The sequence below is a fragment of the Budorcas taxicolor genome, chromosome 23 (genome assembly GCF_023091745.1).
Source record: "Budorcas taxicolor isolate Tak-1 chromosome 23, Takin1.1, whole genome shotgun sequence".
Lineage (NCBI taxonomy): Eukaryota > Metazoa > Chordata > Mammalia > Artiodactyla > Bovidae > Budorcas > Budorcas taxicolor.
Genome location: NC_068932.1, coordinates 44,640,908 through 44,661,141, shown reverse-complemented (window position 1 = coordinate 44,661,141; position 20,234 = coordinate 44,640,908). Strand labels below are relative to the sequence as shown.

General features: G+C 45.3%; 1 protein-coding gene across 2 annotated transcripts in view; it reads left to right on the top strand.

The window, feature by feature from the left end:
• The first annotated feature begins 9,622 nt into the window (after positions 1 to 9,622).
• DHX32 (DEAH-box helicase 32 (putative)) overlaps positions 9,623 to 20,234 on the top strand; it is a 57,588-nt gene continuing 46,976 nt past the window's right edge. The window contains exon 1 of one of the 2 annotated variants that reach the window (XM_052660961.1): positions 9,623 to 9,764. The gene's annotated coding sequence lies outside the window, so the exon portion shown is untranslated. Of the gene's footprint in view, positions 9,765 to 10,781; positions 10,838 to 20,234 lie in introns of those variants that run through there. The other variant, XM_052660963.1, reaches the window with a different exon arrangement.

Genomic DNA, 20,234 nt, shown 5'->3' with positions numbered 1-20,234 from the left:
CAAACCTCTATGATTTTTCACAAAGAATGTCAAGGATTCAATCAAAAATTACCAGGAATTCCAGGATACATGACCAAATGGCTGAATATTAAGCAACAAGAGAAAAGAGAAACAATCCTACAAGTGAGTCAGGTGTTGAAATGACCAGATAGGATCTTTGAAATAGATCGCAATACTACAAGACTCAGACTTAAACAACTAGTGGCAGTCCCTTTCCTGATCTGGGTGCTCGTGACAGAGTGTGCTTACTTCGTGATAATTCATCAACCTGCAGATTTAATGTTGTCTGCTTTTGTACATGTATGTATATTACAAAACAATTTTACAAAAAAAAAAAATGGGCTCAGAGGGAAATTCATAGCCTTAAATGCATTTATTTTTAAAAAGAAGGCTGAAAGCACTGATGTAAGAATCTATCACAAAAAAAACTTTTAAAAAAGAACAGTAAATTGAAATAATGGAAGTAAAGATATAAGCAGAAAGATGAAAGAGAAAACGAATGCATAATGGAGAAAATGTGGAAGTCACTCAGTCGTGTCCAACTCTTCCAACCCCATGAACTACACAGTCCCTGGAATTCTCCAGGCAAGAACACTGGAGAACACTGGAGTGGATAGCCTTTCCCTTCTCCAGGAGATCTTTCCAACCCAGGGATTGAAACCAGTCTCCCACCTTGCAGGCAGATTCTTTACCAGCTGAGCCACAAGGGAAGCCCAAGAATACTAGAGTGAGTAGCCTATCCCTTCTCCAGAGGATCTTTCCGACTCAGGAATTGAACCAGGGTCTCCTGCATTCCAGGTGTGGATTCTTTACCAACTGAGCTATCAGGGAAGCCAGAGAAAATACAAATATAAAAATATGAAAATAAATATAAAATATAAAAAGCCTTTAAATAGAGTAAACTGATACAATTTCTGTGATATCCAGCCTCCAAGACAGCCAATGATTCTCACCCTCCGCTATTCAGGCACTTGTGCAGCCCCCTCTCATAATGAATAGGGCTGACCTGTGTTATTAAGAGGATAATCACAGTGGACCGGGGTTCCTTTTCTCCACATCCTTGCCTACACTTAAACCTCTATCTTTTGGATAACAGCCGTTCTGACAGGTGTAAGGTGGCATCTCCTTGTGGTTTTGATTCACATTTCCCTGATGATCAGTGATGTTGAACACTTCTTCACGTATCTGTGAACCTTTTGCACATCTCTTCTTTGGAAAAAATGTCTCTTTAGGTCTCCTATCCATTTTTAAAATGGATTGTTTTCCTGCTATTGAGTGGTATGAGTTCCTGATGTGTTTGAGATGATCAGTCCCTCACCAAGAGATGGTTTGCAAACATCCTCTCCCGTTCTGTAGGCTGCCTTTCCGTTTTGCTGACTGTCTCCTCTGCTGTATGGAAGACTATTCCTTTGATGTTGTCCCACGTGTCGATTTTTTGCTTTTGCTGCTTGTGCTTTTAGCGTCATATCCAAAAAACCATTGCCAAGATCGATGCTGAGGAGCTCTTTCCCTATGTTTTCTGGTAGGAGCTTTACAATCTCAGGTCTTACATTTAAGCCCTTAATCCATTTCAAATTAACTTTCTTTTGTTGTCTTCCCTGGGGCACTTCTCTAGGTGCAATGTGAGGGCTTAGTTGCCTCAAGGCATTTGGGATCTTAGTTTCCTGACCAAGGATTGAACCCCCATCTCCTGCACTGGAAGGCAGATCCTTAACCACTGGGCCACCAGGGAAGTCCCCACTTCAAAGTAACTTCTAATGGGAGAGCTGAACATACAAATATATATCAGTCACGACACGTTAGAATAATAAAGTAGTAATAAAGTGCAGACAGTACCTACGAGGGAGAAATTAACTCTGATTTGGGTTGGAGGAGGGTAAACAGAGAGGCAATGTTTTTTAAGAGATGGTAACGTTGGCGAGATGCTTTTAAGGACAGATACACGGATGGGCAGTGAGTGGGCTCCAGGCAGAGACAAGGAGGCAGGAGAGCATGAGAATGAGAGAGCTCTCCCAGGAAGGTGAGGCCAGGAAGGCGTCTCTGACAGCCTGGAAGGGGGCGGGTTACTGCTCAGTTCAGTTCAGTTCCGTCGCTCAGTCATGTCCACCTCTTTGCGACCCCATGGACTGCAGCACGCCAGGCCTCCCTATCCATCACCAACTCCCGGAGTCTACCCAAATCCATGTCCATTGAGTTGGTGATGCCATCCAACCATCTTATCCTCTGTCGTCCCCTTCTCCTCCTGCCCTCAATCTTTCCCAGCATCAGGGTCTTTTCAGATGAGTCAGTTCTTCGCATCAGGTGGCCAAAGTATTGGAGTTTCAGCTAAAGGAATTTAAAAGCAAGGGATGTCTCCTTTCTTTCTGCTGCTCAGGTCAGAAATGTCCCGAGACTTGGGCAGGGTCCCAGGATAAGCATCTCCAGTTTTGCCCCAGCCCAGTGAGCAGGGAAATGCACAGAACACTGGTGTGAATTGTTTATTTGTGAACAAGTTTGCCCCACCTTCTGTACTTAGTGACTCATCCAGGCCACTCTTGGGTGATGCTCAGGCACAAGCCCCTCCAATAAACTGGTCGGTTTAGTTCAGTTTCTTGGGCGTGTTTGGGCAGATTCCCCAGACCAAGCAGGTGGTAACAGCGCTTTCTTTCCCCAGCAAGAGGAGGTGGGAATCCAAGGTATCGGGTACAGACTTGGTTGGAGGATAGCGCTGAGCTTCTGCTGACACACAGCTGCACCCATCCAGTCGGTCTGCCCCTCCCTGCGGCGGGCTGAGCACCCTGAGGTCAGGGTGGCAATGAACGTCAGCATTTTGACGGGGATTTTATAGCTACTTAAAACCTGTTGCTTTGAATTTCTTTAAGTTTTAAACTTGATTTAAATAAGCCTTTATTTCTCAATGGTAACTTCTGAATTGCAGTCTAACTGATAGAATTAATATTCTTTTTTAAAAAAATTATTTAATTGCAGGCTACTTACTTTACAATACTGTAGTGGTTTTTGCCATACATTGACATGAATCAGCCATAGGTGTACATGTGTCCCCCATCCTGAACCCCTCTCCCACCTTCCTCCCCATCCCATCCCTCAGGGTCATCCCAGTGCACTGGTCCTGAGCGCCCTGTCTCATACATCGGACCTGGACTGGTAATCTATTTCACATATGGTAATATACATGCTTCAATGCTATTCTCTCAAATCATCCCACCCTAGCCTTTCCCAGAGTCCAAAAGACTGTTCTATACATCTGTGTCTCTTTTGCTATCTTGCATATAGGGTCATCGTTACCATCTTTCTAAATTCCATGTATACACATTAATATACTGTATTAGTGTTTTTCTTTCTGACTTGTTTCATTCTGTAAGAGACTAAGACTACTTGACAAAAAATTGTTACACAGACTTTTAAAAAACACTCCTGGGTTTCACTAATTTATTGCTCTTAAATACTCTGCAGTCTCTCAGATAATTAATGAATAAGTTCTCCTTGGCAGTGCAAAGATTTTGTTGAACCTATGAACTGGCAGTCTTTCAGTCCCCTCAAATAAGATTGCCTTCTTATTTCCTTAATTTTACTGGATAGAATGATATACTTAAAAGACCCCCTTTTAAACTAGTGAAGAAAAAGAAATGCCATACTTGTAACTCACCTGACATTTACAAGCTCCTGATTTAAATGAACTTTACCCAAAGCATATAACACAAGAGGCAATTCAAATCTCACTGGTGCACAGCCCTTTCTGTTACAGAGTAAAATGGCTTTCCTTTGAAGCACATCTCAACACTCTTAAGGAAATAAAATTAAATAAGGCACCCAGGTGTTAACAGCAGTGCCATCCATTCAATAAATGCTTGTTCGGGGACTATTCCATGTTAAGTGTTGGAAGCAGAATGGTAGACTTGGCCCTCTTCAGCCACCCTACAGCCCAGTGGAGAACACAGATTGCGAAAATTAACCAGAGAATTACAGATTCTGATCATTGCAGAGACAGGAGTAACATAGGGAGGTGGCCTGACCCTCTGTGGAGAATCAGAGGAAAGCACTCAAGAAGGAGTGACATGGGGCATCCCTGACCGCTCAGCGGTGAAGAATTTGCCTACAGTGCAGGAGACACAGGAGTCAGGGGTTCAATCCCTGGGTCGGGAAGATCCCCTGGAGAGGGAAGTGGCCACCCACTCCAGTATTCTTGCCTGGGAAATCCCATGGACAGAGGAGCCTGGCTACAGTCCATGGGGTCGCAAAGAGTCAGACACGACTGAACACCTGAACACGAAGCACGGAATGACATTTCAGCTGAGAGCAGAAGACACTGAGTGTGGCCAAGCAGGAGGGAGAGCACCCCTACCCTGGGAAGAGCCTGTGCAAAGGCCCGCAGTCCCAAAGGAGCCTGGGACGCTGAAGGGACGAACAGGCTGCTGGGCTGAAGCACAGTGTGCCCAAGATCCCATATGCGGTGGGTTGCAGAGGCAGTTGGATAAGAACTCTTGGGGGAGGCTTTTGGCAGGGGAGTGACATGACCTGTGCATTTTGAAAAGCTTACTCTGGCCCCCAGGTGAGCACAGGTAGGGAGAGGAAATGCAGAAATCAGCAGAGACTCCCATCACAGGTTAGGCAAGATGGTGGCTTAGAGTATGGGTGATGACTGCAGAGAAAGCCACAGTTAGGGTGTGTGTAAGGTGGAATAGACAGGCACGCTGGTGGGTGGGGTGAGTGGGAGGGGTGCTGAGTAAAAGGGAGGAGCTCAGGATGACACTCAGACTTCCAGCTGGGTAGTTGGGAAGATGGTGAAATCCTACCCATAGATGGGGCAGACCAGTGGGAAAACAGGTTTGGAGAAATAGGTCTTCACCCATTTAAGGCTACATCTCAGGCTCTTAGTCATTGGAGTAACCTAGAATCCCATTTAGGATTCCTTTGAAAAGGGAGGTGTCTCTCAAGAAACTGCTGCCTGGCCTGAACTAGGCCCAGCGTTTTTTATTTAGGGAGAGTTCAGAGGGCAGGCGGCAATATGGTTGTAAGCAGGAGCTAAGGGTGTATCTTGATGCTGCACTTGATAAATATACACATTTTAAAATTCAGAGTATGTGCTTATTTAGGGTGATTTAGTGGGCTAGGGAAGATTATGAAAGGAAAGTTTAAAGACCTGCAAAGCTACTCCTTGGCATTGCCACTTACTAAAATATTAGGGAAGAGATAGTACTGTTGAACATAAATCTTCTCTTAAAAAGAAAAAGAAAAAAAAGGAATTGGGGACTTCCCTGCTGGTGAGCTCAGTTAGTAAAGAATCTGCCTGCAATGCAGGAGACCCCAGTTTGATTCCTGGGTTGGGAAGATCCACTGGAGAAGGACAGGCTCCCCACTCCAGTATTCCTAGGCTCCCCACTCCAGTATTCCTGGGCTTCCCTTGTGGCTCAGCTGGTAAAGAATGCGCCTGCAAGGCAAGACACCTGGGTTCAATCCCTGGGTTAAAAAGATGCCCTGGAGAAGGGAAAGGCTACTCACTCCAGTATTCTGGCCTGGAGAATTCCATGGACTGTATAGTCCATGGGGTTGCAAAGAGTCAGGCACAACTGAGCGGCTTTCACTTTCACTGGTGGCATAGTGGGTAAGAATCCAGCTCCCAATGCAGGGGGCACAGGTTCAAGCCCTGGTCGGGGCAGATTCCACACGCTGCAGGGTTTCTAAGCCCATGCACCACAACTACTGAGCTGGCGCACCCAGAGCCTGTGCTCCACAACAAGAGAAACCACCACGATGAGAAGAACTTGGACTGGAGAGTGGCCCACACTAGCTGCCACTGGCGAAAGCCGGTGCATAGCAATGAAGACCCAGCACAACCAAAAAGAAACCAATACAGTATTGTAAAGCAAAATAAAGTGAAAATAAAATTAAGAAAAAAATAGGAATTTGATGTGCATTTTTCATGTTATTTCATACATGGGTTATCTTTCCAACAGTGTTGTTAGTTTAGGAAGAAAATAATTAAAGATGTAAATATGTAAGCCAAGAGCCAAAACCATTCTGAACAGCCCAGGGTTGTAAGCTGATTTAATTTGCCCCTTTCCCCTAGGAGTCATTGCTTGGATCATTGACTTACTATCATTCTGCAAAACAGTGGTAGCCCCAGTCACCCTCTGCTTATTGCCAGAGTGTGATCCAGCTGTGGGATTTGAAGTGCTTATGTTTATGGGATTTTAATGACTCAGTCAATAAAGGTCACTCCTAAAAGTAATAGAAACTTAAGTGTGTGGAAACAGAATGGGTAAGACTGACTTGGGGGTTATTTCTAGTAGTTCTTTGGTGTTGTCCTTAGGTACATGTTTAATCCTTAAAGGCAATGAAGAAGGTGCCTCCTTTTAAATCAATTTACTGGTGCTATATTCAATGACACCAGTAAAATGCTACTTGAAACCCCCCAATAACAAATGGTATCATGTACACACCAGGCTTAAAATATGCCAGATAATATTGGCATAACAACATACTATATTGTTAATACTGATAACAGTATAATTGTAGTATTTGTTAATATCACAGCCATAGTATTTTCCAATACCTTTGAGAGAATAAAATAGTAACTTGAGTCTCAAGTGGAATCTGGTAGGGTACATTTCTTGAAGTCAAAAAGGACCTAAAGACCATCTAATCTCGTCCTTTAAAATATGTATTAACAGCAAATAAATTAACGTTCACCCAAAATGATGCTTATTAGGCTGCTAAAGAATTCTCTAAGGTAAATGGTCATTGTTTGAATTATCTAAAATTAAACTGGTGACAGCATTTGAGAGTATGTAAAGAAATTTACAGTTGTGTCCCAGGCATAAAAGATTATTTAACAAATATTTTCCACCTTAAGACCCAATGTGATCAGATATATCTGTGATCAGATATAAATCAGATGTGTCATTCATAGAGGTAATAAATTTCTCACAATTTTACAAAGTCTCCAGGATCCAGTTCCTACTCACTTTTCCAGCCTTGTCGCTTTTCTTCCTTCTCCCCTCCACCCCTTAGTCTTCTCAGTTACAGCTCTACTGATCTTTGACCTCTGAACCTTACACCCACACTGCTCTCTCTGGTCTCAGGGACCTGTCTGGAATCCCTTTCCCACACTCTTTGTTGTGTTATTCTGCCGGAAGCCTTCTGTGCATTCCCTTTCCCCTAATCTCAGACCCCAGGGAGGTTTTCAGAAGTTCTTGGGCAAGTATCTGCTCAGTTTCCCAGGGATAACCAAAGCTAACAGGGTTTTATTCACTGTTCAATCCTCCACCCCAGGAGAGTATTTAGAACATAGAGAATACTATGGAAATACCATGGAAATTGGTACTGGAATTTGAAATTGATATTGGTATTGAAATTGGAAATACCAAATTCAATACCATACTTGAAATATTTAGTTTACACGGTTAAACAGTAACATAAATTTGAAGAAATAAAGTTGGCATTTTTAAGAGAGATATTTCACTTCAGTTTATAATGGCACCCCACTCTAGTACTCTCGTCTGGAAAATCCCATAGATGCAGGAGCCTGGAGGGCTGCAGTCCATGGGGTCGCTGAGGGTCAGACATGGCTGAGCGACTTCACTTTCACTTTTCACTTTCGTGCATTGGAAAAGGAAATGGCAACCCACTCCAGTGTTCTTGCCTGGAGAATCCCAGGGACGGGGGGAGCCTGGTGGGGTGCCGTCTATGGGGTCGCACAGAGTCGGACAGGACTGAAGTGACTTAGCAGCAGCAAAGAGAGAACATACACACCCTAGCATTAGTTTGAAATGATACAAAAATTCTAACATTGTTGTAAGTTAAATTTCTTTCAACAGGTTAGATAACACACAGAATCCAGAGAGTTACAAGTGTGAGTGATAGAATAGTGGATAAAATCCACTCAAACTATAATTCTCAACTTACAAGTTTTCTGCTCAGCAAGGGAGTTAAAAGAAAGGAAAAACTCTTTAGAAACCTCCTTGGAAACTAACGACCTTTAACAACATCAGCATATACCCCAGAGAATGGACATGGTCTGAGTACTTTCATTTCTGAAGTTGTGCAAGAAAAGACAACTTGGTTTTCAGAGTCAAACTGCATCCTCCTATAAAAGTTCCAGGTCTTCCTAGTCTCCATATGAAACACTGTTCTTATTTTAAGAACAAAAGGAGCAATAAAACAGCTTGGGAAAGAAGGATGGAGCTCTGTGTCCCTAGAGAGGTTTGGATAGTAGTAGTAGTAGCAGTAGTAATAACAACAACAATCGGTGGGCTTCCCTGGTGGCTCAGATGGTAAAGAATCCGCCTGCAATGTGGAAGCCCTGGGTTGTATCCCTGGGGGTTGGAAAGATACCCTGGAGGAGGGCATGGCAATCCACTCCAGCATTCTTGCCTGGAGAATCCCATGGACAGAGGAGCCTGGTAGGTTACAGTCCAAGGGGTTGCAAGAGTCGGACACGACTGAACGACTAAGCACAGAACATTGAACAACAATCAAAAACACAGTAAGTTAAAGCTTGTGTTAGATCGGATAATTCCAGACTGCTCAAACAGAAAGAGAAATCGTAACTTTTTTTTCCTTTTTGCGTGTCCAAGCCTACCTCGGAGAACCTCTAGCAACCAATTAAACACTCCTGCACAAAGCTCAAAATTTTTCTCTCCTTCAAATCTCTGACTACTGTGAAGAGGATGCCTTATCTTCTAATAAGTACAAGAGCTAGCCTCCTTGCAGGTTCAACTGCTGACATTTTAGAAGCAGAATGGCTACTTATGGTCAATGAATCAAAGTGCCAAACAAAACAGTGAGGACTGTACCATGCCAAGCCGCTTCAGTCGTGTCTGACTCTGCGACCCTGTGGACTGTATTCCCGCCAGGCTCCTGTCCATGGAATTCTCCAGGCAAGAATAACGGAGTGGGTTGCCATGCCCTCCTCCAGGGGATCTTCCCAACCCAGGAATCGAACCTCTGTCTCCCGCATTGCAGGAGGATTCTTTACCATCTGAGCCACTAGGGAAGCCCCAATAATAATGACAGCAATAGTAACAAGAAATGGATTTGCTTGGGCGGGGGCGGGTGTCATTTTAGGAAGCAATACCCTGGGGGCGCTGCCTCCGCCAGCCCACATTCCCGAGCTCACGCAGCCCTCCGGCTCCCGACGATCACACTCCGCGGGATTCAGCCCCTTTCTCGACTCTCGAAAGGGAGACCGTATATCCAAGTCAAAAGCGTTTTTAAAAAGCCTGCGGAGCCTCGCGCAGGGCGCCCACACCCGTTCCGGGGGAGGCCCGCCCTGGCCCCGGCCCCGGCCCCCTTACTCTGGAGCTCCATAGAGGAAGCTGCTCCCGGGCTCCTACCGGCCGAGCCCCCGGCGCCGCAAGCCCCTTCTAACGCCTCTCCTCCCGGGGGCCGGCGTCGCTTCGGTTGCCCTGACAACCTGGAGGGCGGGGTGGGAGGAGGAGGAGGAGGAGCAGGAAGGACGGCGAGAGGGAGGGACCAAAAGACGCCAGGAAACGCGAACGAGCGCGACGGCCCTCTCGTCTCCAGGGGGCCAGCGAGCGCGGCGGGCGGAGGGCGCCCGCGGGCGGAAGGCGCGCTGCCCCGGGGCGGCTTGGTCGGGCGGTCGCGCCCTCCCCGCGGCGGCCCTCGCGTCCCAGGCGGGGCCCTCGGGTGGGGCCCCGTGGGCCCTCCGTCGCCGATCCGAGGCGTCCGTTCGTCAGTCCGCGCGTCCGGCGAGCTCGGCGGGGAAGGGCGGCCGCGCCCGGGCCTCCGTCCGCAGACCGCAGGTAAAGGCCGGGCCGCGGCGGCGGGAGGCCGGGGTGGGGGCGGCCCGGGCGCACCTGTTGCGGGCCCGCCGGGTCGGCCCTGGACCACCCCGCCCCGACTGGTGAAACGCCCGGGAGGAGACGCCCCCCGACCCCGAGCCGCCCCCCAGCCTCGCGGAGCCGCGCCTGGGCGCGCGGAGCGGACCCGCCCTCCCTGCGGGCCCCCGGGCCTCGAGGCTGGGGGCCGGCCACGGGTGGGGAGGGTGCGCCCGGCCGGCCCGGGGCCGGACTTCGGGCACTCGTGTCACTTTGGCGGGCAGCGCTTCTTAGCACATGGGAGCAAGTGGTCGGCAGTGGGCCGAGCGCGTCGCCGGGGTCCCAAAAGCGGGGAGAAGGCGCCTCCGCTGCGCACATTGCACTGTCATCCCGAGTGTCACCTTTCAGGCCGTGGGCCCCAGTCGGATCTTTCCGGGTTTTAGTATTGTGTATGTGTGTGTGTGTTTCAGGGCTCCTGGTTTTCGCTCCAAGTTGTATCACACCAAGTGTGTGTGTGTGTGTGTGTGTGTGTATTTGTTTCAGAGCTCCTGGTTTTCGCTCCAAGTTGTGGGCGCCAAGCTCGCACGTTCTGTACCAAAGCTTGGTAGGGCAGTGAAACACAACGTAACCTTTTTTGTAGCAAGATCCCACACCATAGTCTTTTTTCTCCTAAGAGTGGTTTTGAAAACATCGATGCAGGTAGTGCTTTCAGGAAGCGTTGGGGATCACCGGGCGTTTTATCTGGTAGGCTGTGAAAATTCAGACCACGGGGAGGGTGCTGTAGAGGTCAAGAAGAGCAACCCTAAGGAGAGGAGAGAAGGAAACGAAGGGGAAGGCACGTGCAGGTGGGAGGAAAGGCATGATCCGTGCGGTGCTCCGGTCTGAAGATTTTGGCCCCTCCATCAGTTCCTCCTGCTGCCCTAGACAGGACTTGAGGGGAATGAAAAGAAGAGAGCGTTTTGGGGTCACGTTAGTGACTGCTCATTCTTTCCTACCCTGCAGATGACAAGGACATCAAGGAGAATTACTTTCAGAGGTTAACTGAACCTGAGAAGCAGGTATTCTGTGATGGAAAGGGACATTTATTATATTCCACCAAATTGGGCTCTCCCCTCTCAGACTGTTTGGGGACTTTTTCAGATTCATTGTCAAAGCCACAAGGTTTATGTTTATGTGGATATTGACAAGCAGTGTGATATATACAGAACCTGTAATTCAACAGCTACAATATTAAAGTAATAAATTCAAGTTGGAAGGTAAACACTTCATGGTACCTTGACTACCTGTTCTTATTACTTAGAGATGTGGAATGGGTTTTTAGATAGAAAAGCTCTAAGATCAACAGTCCTTCAGTAGTACAGTCTTTTCAAGTTCTAGTTTTCACATCATTATCCAAGTTATGAATTGGTCTTTTCACTGGAGAAACAAACATAATGATGTTCATTGATGATGTCATAGTCAAAGTGAGAAGATAACGATTAAAGCTTGGCTTTTATTAACAGAAAAGAGGAGGTAGGGTTAAATTTTCCCGTATAGTAAAGGATTAGGCACTTGCATTTAAAAAGAAGAACCAAAATTGTAGATCTCGATGTAGCAAGGGCTCGAGAATTTAATAGTTATATGCAGATTTTTTTCCTTTTTTTACCAGAGGATAATTGTGTTATAAAATGGAGATATGTATTGGTAAATATTTTGTAGTATAGATGAATGATTTTATCGATAACTATGAGCTTGACATTGAGGCAATCTTGCATTGACATATTTTAGGTAATAGGTGACATGAGCAACTGAAAAACAGCATTTGTTTTAGGGGATTGTGTACCTGTGGAACAAATGACTAAAGAAGGGGGTGAAAATGAGGAAGGGATAGGTACAAAAATGTCCAAGGCAGGGGTTGGTATTCAGTTTCTTTTTCTCCAGTAACAATGTACTTGTTAAATGTCTGTTGAATGATTGAGAAGAGCTTTAAAGAAATTGCTCTAGATAAAGGGACCGTGCTTTATTGCTGGAGGGGATGGCCTGAGGTCGGTTGCTAGCGGCTGGGGGTTGAAATGAATGGTAAAGGTATTGGTTGCCCCTTTGGGTATTTTGTACTACTTTTTCTATTTGTTTTCACTGTCATGTTCGGAAAAGTCTCCCAGCTCTTCACTGGAGGGAATAATTACATTATTGTTTACTTTGCTGATGCTCAACTACACCTAAGCCAAAGCACTGTCCCAGGAAATAACAAGGTAGCAATTAAGAGACAGAAGTGGCCTTTCTTCTTCTTGTTTAAATCTCTTGTCCGCATCAGAATTCAAAGTAAAAGTAATTCCTTTAGGAAGTTAACAGGGTTTAATTCAAGTAGGATGATTTCAAAAGGAAAGAAAGAAAATAAAGCAGATGAATGTACTTCTCTTTCATAAACTTACTCTCATAAGTCAGGGGAAGTTTTCATTTTTGTTTCTGGATTTCTGTTTTTCCATAGTGAGGGAACTCTTCCCTCTGTTACTTTCTAAAACTCAGAAGGAATTTGGTCAAAGGCAGAAAACAATTATATTTCCATTTTTGCTGTTTCCTTTCTGTCCTCCAGACCTGTCATGGTCTGCACTCAAATTGTTGGACTTAAGAAATGCCTCTCTGTTAGCCCTTTTAATCTTCCATGGTGTAACGGCTACAGAGCCACGCTGCCCACTCCCCAACCTGCTATCTGGAGAGCCTTCCCAGGGTGGGTGCGCGTGTGTTCATGCCATCGCTCAGTCGTGTCCAAGGCTTCGACCCCCTGGACTGCAGCCCGCCAGGCTCCCCTGTCTATGGGATTTTCCAGGCAAGAATACTGGAGCGGCTTGCCATTCCCTTCTCCAGGGGAGCTTCCCGACCCAGGAGTCAAACCGGCGTCTTCTGCGTCTGCTGCATTGGCCGAGGGATGTTTTACCCCCTGAGCCCCGGGAAGCCCCCAGGATGGGTGAGTGCCCACTGAGTGCCCTTCTGCTCCCCCCGGGGTCACTGTGCGCTTTGGCACTTAGCCCTACGTTACACTATACTTTCTTTTTTCTTCTTAGATTTTTCTTTTAATTGAGGTATAGTTAATTTATGATATCGTGTTAGTTTCAGGTTAGTTTCAGGTATATAGTACAGTGATTTAGCCATATATATTACATATATATATGTTCCTTTTCAGATTCTTTTACCTTAAAGATTCTTTCTAGTATTTATAAGATACTGAATATGGTTCTCTGTGTATATGGTAGGTCCCTATTGGTTATCTATTTTATATATATACTATACTATCTTGTAGAATTTTCTCATTTTTTGTGTGTATGGGTCTTGTGCCTCTGATGAGATTAAACATTTTAGAGCTAAGTCCATGACCTAGGCTGCTTCTGTATTCCTTTCAGCTCATAGTGGGTTTTCAGTGTGTACCTGATGATTAAGTAGGATAATAATAGAAGACAAGCCTTTAGTCAGGGATGATTGCATTAATTCCTGCTCTTCCATCTTGGGAAAGTCAGGAGCCATTATTTTCTCATTAATAACTCGGGATGATAAAACCTGCAGTGGTTGTCAAATGTGATTTTAGATATGAATGAAAATTCCTTGTATATTGCAAAGAATTTATCAAATGTAAAGGGTTGTCATTAACTCCAGCGTACACACAGCAAGTATTCGGTGAGCACCTGTAATGTGTTAGGTACTTCCTGGGACCTGGATTTCTTCTCCAGGAGGGACTAGGAAATGACCTGATGGATTGTCTGTGGGGGCAGGGGCACCACCCAGGCAGAGGAAGAGATTGGGCAGAGGTACAGGGGATAGGATTGTGGCTGGAGCAGAGAGAACATGCTGGAAGGCTGGAGGGGCAAATACAGACTAAGTCAGAAAGGACCTGGGAGTGAGGCTTTTGTCCTGAAGGTAATAAAAGGCACTTGAGTCAGTGGCGTGCCCAGGTTTGCATTTGACAGAGGCCTCTGGCAGCTTGTGGACGGCGCCACGTTGATGGAGAGCCGCAGAAAGAGGCAGAAAAGCAAAGCTGGAGACTCTGCAGCGATTCTGTGCAGATAAGATAAGAAAGTGAGGCTCTGGCGGCGACGGCGTTGGGCATCAGGAGCAGGGGCCGCTGAGCGAGGCGAAATCAGCAGCCTTGGAGACGCTGGAGGCGGAGGTGGGGAAGAAGCCAGGTATGACTTCCTGCTGACGACACTGTTCTGTCAGTTGCTGAATCTGGAACGTGAAAGAAGCCTTTTGCTTCTCAGAGGTGTGAGAAGTGGGGTAGATGACAAGTCCAGTTTTGAACGTTCACCCTGAAATTGCCTGTTATCTAAGCTGGGACGTCCCGTAAGTGTTACTTGGACGTGTGGGTCTGGAACTGTAGAAAGAAGTCTGAGATGAAGATAGAAACTCGGGCGAAGCACTCAGTGATTGAAGTTAAAATGTGCGTGAGATTCTCCGGGGAGGTTATGTGCGGTGAGAAGAGGGCTGGGGATAAAACTCTGGGGTAGAGACTGGAGAGGAGGGGCCAGAAAGTCTGGAGAGATGGACAGACCAGAAGCCCTGCTCTCCCAGGCCCGCGTGTTGGCGCTCCCTGGAATGATCCTACTTTCCTCCACCTGCCTTAGAGTGTGCAACGTAGTGTATCGATTGATTCTTGTTTCAATAAAGTTGGTGCAGAATGGCTACCCATGACTCTGTTAGCACAGAGGAGGAAATGGCAGCCCACTCCAGCATTCTTGCCTGGAGAATCCCACGGACAGAGGAGCCTGGCGGGCTACAGTCCATGGGGTCGCGGAGAGTCGGACACAACTGACTGAACACACACACACACACACACACACACACACACTTTGTGAAAAAGGTTCCTCATATTTTTTGTTTTTCACAATCTCCATTTAGAGCAACAATTCAAGTAAAATATAACTTCAAGGAGGTATGATAATGCCCCAAGCAATACTGTCTTTGATAAAGAAGTTGTATGAAAGTTCATTTTGTGTATGTTGTAGGTAAAATAAATACGGTGAATTCCTTAGGGAGACTGGCAATAGCCTATTTTTAGTTTTCAACTTTGATTGGCTCATGCATTTGTTCAGATATCTAACTAGACTGCATAAATAAGTCAAATTAATATTTTAGCATACTTTATTAACTTTGCTTTTACTCAAGTGTTAGTTTTTAGAATATTATCCAGTAAAAATAATCATCCAAATAGTGTTAAAAAGCACTGAGTGGCCCAGCTATTTGAAATTCTAACAAAACCCTTGATTTATAGACTTACATGTAGGGAGTAATATGTTATTATGCTACACAAACATTGACTGAGCTTGGGAAGTCTTTATGTGCAAATTGCCAGCAGAATGTAGAATTCTTGAAAAAAAATTGTGCAGGATTGATAATTCTACCTGTGTTTGGTATATTATTGTTATTACTGAGATATCGCTTGGTTGTGTCTGACTCTTTTCAACCCCATGGACTGTAGCCCTCCAGGCTTCCCTGTCCGTCACCAACTCCCAGAGCTTACTCAAACTCATGTCCATTGAGTCAGTGATGCCGTCCAACCATCTCATCCTCTGTCGTCCCATTCTCCTCCCGCCTTCAATCTTTCCCAGCATCAGGGTCTTTTCTGATGAGTTAGCTCTTCGAATCAGGTGGCCCAAGTATTGGAGCTTTAACTTCAGCATCAGTCCTTCCAGTGAATATTCAGGGTTGATTTCCTTTAAGACCTACAGGTTTGATCTCCTTGTTGTCCAAGGGACTCTCAGGAATCTTCTCCAACATCACAGTTCAAAAGCATCAGTTCTTTGGTGCTCAGCCTTTTTTATTGTTCAGCTCTCACATCTCTACATGACTGCTGGAAAAACCATAGCTTTGACTATACAGACCTTTGTCAGCAAAGTAATGTCTCTGCTTTTTAACATGCTGTCTAGGTCTGTCATAGCTTTTCTTCCAAGGAGTAAGCGTCTTTTAATTTCATGGCTGCAGTCACCGTCCACAGTGATTTTGGAGCCCAAGAAAATAAAAGTCTGTCACTGTTTCCATTGTTTCCCCGTCTGTTTCCCGTGAAGTGATTGGACCTGATGCCATGTTCTTCGTTTTTTCAATGTTGAGTTTTAAGACAGCTTTTTCACTCTCCTCTTTCACCTTCATCAAGAGGCTCTTGAATTCTTCTTCACTTTCTGCCCTAAGGCTGGTGTCACCTGCATATCTGAGGTTATTGGTGTTTCTCCCAGCAATCTTGATTCCAGCTTGTGCTTCATCCAACCTGGCATTTCACTTGCTGTACTCTGACACTCCATGGGGTCGCAAAGAGTTGGACGCAACTGAGCGACTTCACTTTCACTCTGCATATACGTTAAATAAGCAGGATGACGGTATACAATAGGATGTGCTTTTGGGGAGCTCTGAGCCAGTTAAAACAAAGGAAAGCAAAGGAGTAATCTTCTTAAAAGCCCAGTTATGTTAAGTCCATTGCTTTTGATTAAAATAGAATACACCTGGAAAATAAAGTTTTCATATTAGATATTTGGTGGCAGCTCTCAGTATGGGTGATTACAGCTATGTTTTCCTTTCCATGAAAGAACCGTCATCATACGGTATGTTTTCCCGGCCACCCTGCCTGATACCTCCTGTAACATCGAGTGGTTCTCTACCCCACAGTGTTGCTGCGGGAGCCTGCTGTAGTTCTTTAACGCAGTCAGGGAGCAGCGTGGTGCGACACAGTTGAGCACACACTGGACCCGTACCTGGGACACATACCTGGGGCGAAGCTGAGAGCAGACTGCAGGACTTCAGCACCTGCTCTACCCCAGCTGAGCAGCTCGAAGCTGAGTGAATTAACTAAGCTTCTGAAGGCTTAAATTTCCTCATTAAAAAAAAAAAACGGAAATAATAAAGTAAACCCTCATGGGGTCCTTAAGAGTTTAAATGAAATAATCCATATAAAGTGCTTAAGTACTTCTAGCATCTGGCGCCCAGTAAGCACTCCGTGAAGGCTAATTGGTAGAATCATCCTCATTATCATTATTGCTGTCCATAGTGCTAGTCCAGCTTCGGTGGTTGGATAGGACCTTTGTTTTCAAAGTCTGCAGTGTGCAGACCAGTGTCAGTCCACAGACTCTTACTGGTTTGCAGTGAGATTAGGAGCTGGTGCCAGAATGTAAATAGACTGTGGCCCTAATCATACTGTTTAGTTCAGGGTAATAGCAAGACTTCTTCAGGGAAGGAAGCAGCCAGTTAATTTACACTGCGATGCAAGCTCCTTGTCTTGTCACAATCAAGCACTTTGAATAGAGTTGGTGTGGAATATGGAACTAATGATCCTGTTCTCCAAAGAAATAACAGCCCTCTATGCTGAGGACAGTCATTATTCACTTGCAGTGCCTCATTAACCTTCCTTTGTTCTAAACCTTGTCATCATGGTTCACGAGTATATTGTTTATTATTTCAGCTAATATGTATTGGTCACATAATCTTTGCAAAGGCCTATGTTATGGTGTAGACTCTGCAGAGATGACTCAGAAGTGGATCTTGACCTTAGGAAGTCTGTCATAAACCTGGAGCTGGAGGACGCCGCGTGAAAACCTGAGTGAATGTGTCGAGCACATGTGCTGAGTTTGCGTTAGTGTTCCAGCGTTGTTCCAAAGATTCCACGTAGACAGATGTTTCCTTTTACTAAGTTGCTCCCCCTGTTGGGCGTTCATTCGCCAAGTCGTGTCTGACTCTTTGCGACCCCATGGACTGCAGCACACCAGGCTTCCCTGTCCTTCCCTGGCTCCTGGAGTTTGCTCAGATTCACATCTGTTAGAAAGACTTCTTTATTTATGTTGGCTGTGCTGGGTCTTTGTGGCTGTGTGTGGGGGCTTTTCTCTAGCTGCAGGGTCTGCTCCCTGTTCGGCACAGGCTTCTCCTTGTGGTGGTTTCTCTTGTTGCAGAACTCGGGCTCTGGGCACTCGGCCTTCACTAGCGGCTCAAGAGCCCCAGAGCACAGGCTCAGTGATTGTGGTACTTGGACTTAGTTGCTCTGCAACCTGTGGGATCTTCCAGAACCAGGGATCGAACCCGTGTCCCCCGCATTGCAAGGTGTACTCTTAACCACTGAACCACCAGGGACATCCTCTAGGATTTCTAACAAATTCCTGACTCTCCATTTGATCCTGTTTGCAAACATTTGAATAATAAATAATTTCCTCTTCTGCAGAATATGAAGAGACTTTAAATAGTTATTAAACTATTTTTAAAACTTCCAATAAAAATTAGCACAAATTCTTCAAGAAAAATGCATTGGTCACATAAATAGTGTCAAAACAAATTTGGAAGTTACATTAAAATAATTTTTTAAAAGGCAAGGTGTTTGTGTAAGTGTGTTTTTCCCAGAACACTTTTCCTAAGCAGTGGAGAGGAAAAAGGATAGGCTGTGAATTAGATCGTAGAAAAGACCTGTTTTCACAGACCTTTGTGAAAATAATTTTAAATAGTCAAGAAGTGGTGTTTAGTTTTTAATATTTCTGATAATTTTTCACTTGAATGGGATTTGCTGGTTTCTCTTACTTCCCTTGGCCTGCAAGGAGATCCAACCAGTCCATTCTGAAGATCAGCCCTGGGATTTCTTTGGAAGGAATGATGCTAAAGCTGAAACTCCAGTACTTTGGCCACCTCATGTGAAGAGTTGACTCATTGGAAAAGACTCTGATGCTGGGAGGGATTGGGGGCAGGAGGAGAAGGGGACGACAGAGGATGAGATGGCTGGATGGTATCACCGACTCGATGGATGTTGAGTTTGAGTGAACTCTGGGAGTTGGTGATGGACAGGGAGGCCTGGTGGGCTGCGATTCATGGGGTTGCAAAGAGTCGGACACGACTGAGCAACTGAACTGAACTGAACTTACTGCCCTGTTTGGTAAGCTTGCTCATAATTCCAATATCCATTCCATTTTGCCATTTACATTCAGTTGGCGCCAGCTCTCCTAGAACTTGTCATGCAGTAGTAATATAGAAAATTGAAGGTAGATATTAGAAAAATCATAGGTAATATTTAGAAAATTGAGTAACACGTTAGATTTAACAAAATTGTAAAGAAAAGCAAAATGTTTAAAAGATAAAAATTTTAATCAAGAAATGACTGAGTTAGACCCATGACATTTAAAATAAAACTTAATAGTTTTAGTAATAGCTTATCCAGTCTTTCCTGATTGGGCTCTTGTCTCATCTATGAATGCACCTGTCCCTGGATCTTTTCTTTTTTCTGTTGCATACCTGTCATTCTTCCTTCTTTTACTTACTAGAAAGAAGGTGAAAGTGTTAGTCACTTAGTCGTGTCCGACTTTTTGCAACCTCATGGACTGTGGCCCACCAGGCTTCTCTGTCCATGGGATTCTCCAGGCAAGAACACTGAAGTGGGTACCCATTCTCTTCTCCAGAGGATCTTCCCGACCCAGAGACTGAACCCGGGTCTCCCGCACTGCAGGCAGATTCTTTACCGTCTGAGCTACCAGGGAGGTCTTCCTTATTTAACTACAAGATTAAGAGTCTTTGTTTGACCCCCCCACCTTCGTTTTCAGCTAGACTGTAAGCCCCATGAGGACAGGACCCAGCCCTGCCTGTTCACATGTCACTCATATGTTCACAGGCCAGATACTTAGTAGACACTCAAATATTGGTTGAATAAGAAAATGGAAGACATGAAAATGCAGGCATGGAAGATGAGAAGGCTTGAGAATAGAGAAAACTTATTAGATTGAGAATAACACCTGTAATAAAACACAATCTGATGTCAGCCTTAAAAGCGTAGAATCCCCAAGGGACAGGTTGAATCACGCTCTGATTGCTAATCAAGTACCCACTGTATCTGGGAACTGCCACAGAGGATATAGCTCAATAGTGGTTCGAGTAGAGAGACTGAAAGGAAAGATAGTGTGTAGTACAGATGGTTCAGTAGTTCCCTAATCCTTATTGGTTTAAAGCCTCCTCATATTGGTTGTTTACAAGTGACCCAAAAGATCGGGGGTCTGCTGGCTGTGCTTGAGGCGCGCTGTTGTGTGGATCTCAGTGCACCTCTGTGGTTTTCTACACAACCACTCAAGTCATCAAGAAAAAAGCAGCTCTAAGAAATGTTGAAAAAGGAGCTAATCTGTGATTTCTGTGCATGGTTCATGCGAAAACTTAAGCTCGCAGATATTTCAGTTGATGGATGTGCTAATTCACCAGACTCTCAGGCCGTAACCTGTAAAAACAGCAAGGGTCTATTCTGTGTCATATTCGGGGGCAAAAAAGTCACTGAAATCCAGAAACATAGTGAGTTCCCAACAGAAGTGTTTCAGCTCTATTGATGCAGCGGTAGCCAGCTAACTGGAGCTTTAAGTGGAATAATATAACAAAAGTGCAGATCTGTGCACGAGAGGCTGCAGTGGAGAGCCTGGGGAGAAAGGCAGGTGGCCACGGGTGTCTGGGATCAGAGGCGAGATGGAAGGGACAGAACGCGGTGAAGTTTTG